Source organism: Pleuronectes platessa, chromosome 20, assembly GCF_947347685.1.
Source record: "Pleuronectes platessa chromosome 20, fPlePla1.1, whole genome shotgun sequence".
Lineage (NCBI taxonomy): Eukaryota > Metazoa > Chordata > Actinopteri > Pleuronectiformes > Pleuronectidae > Pleuronectes > Pleuronectes platessa.
Window position 1 is genome coordinate 15,553,594 of NC_070645.1, and position 1,258 is coordinate 15,554,851.

Genomic DNA, 1,258 nt, shown 5'->3' on the forward strand with positions numbered 1-1,258 from the left:
GTGATGATGCATTGTGGGAGGGAAACACCACCACCCCCCCTCTCTCTCTTAACCTCCACCCCGGGTTCTGCAGCACAGGCTTGTAAACACACAGGTCAATGAATGCGGTGTCCGAGCATGTGGTGCATTAGACCTCTATATGGAAAATGCATTTGTTGGATATGTCGAATTAGAATTTGCTCCCATCGACTCACGTCTCTATGTCTAGATATGTACATCATCCTTACCCGGCACTTGTTTTATAGGCCTTCCTATTATATAAGATAATCCCATTTAATTAAATCAAGCTTCATAGTTGATTACGCTTTACATTTCTTATCTACAAATAAGTGGTAGTGACAGGTTTCTAAACCTATTTGTTACTTAACAGCAGCCAAAAGCCCACACCCTTTTCAAACCACATTTTTATTTGGATCTACACAAAATTGCACCCAGTCAATACCAAACCTCTAAATATGACAGATTCTTTACACCAACACGCAAGAAATCAATGAAAATGCTGAAGAATAAAAAATAGCCCTGGATCTAACCCCTGATATAGATATGAGTTATTTTGGGTTCTCCATTTCCTTCTTCCTTAGTCACAAGCAAGAGTTGCTTTGTTTATCGGTAAGTCTTTCCCCTATCCCCAACATCTTAATCTCGTTACCCAGTGACTTAATTAACCCATTTTATTCTTCTAAGTGTCAGAATTAATTGTGACTCGTCAGTCGTAAGGTAACTTCTTCAGTCCTTACTTGATAAGTCTTGATTAATTGTTGCATCTGTGAGTCAGATTCTCACCTTAGAAGGTTATTGGATCTCAGCGGTGACAGAATCCGGGTCCTCAAGTCTCCACACTCTTTATGGGAGGTTGAGGCTGGACTTCTCTCCAAGGTGATCATTCACCGTCTCTCCAGGACTCAAAAAGATGAGAAAAAATTAGATATCCCACATCCGACACCAGGTTGTTTTGTGGAAATCTGGAACCAAAAATAATGACAACCGAGAAGCCGAAATGTCCCTTTGAGAGTTTACAAAGACAGAACACAGAGAACAGAATGTTGCAAAGTGTGATGCAGACTGAGCTGCTGTGGATCTGAGATATGCATAAAAGTCAAGGCTGTAAAATGATCAGTTGGTGAGGGGTCGGGCTGGTACGGCTGGTACGGCTGGAATGAACAACATGTGGGACACTCAAGGCTGTTTAGAAAATAGTCAAGCCCATATTAAAGGCTCTTTCCTGACCCATACCACATCTTTCCACCAAGTTTCGTGG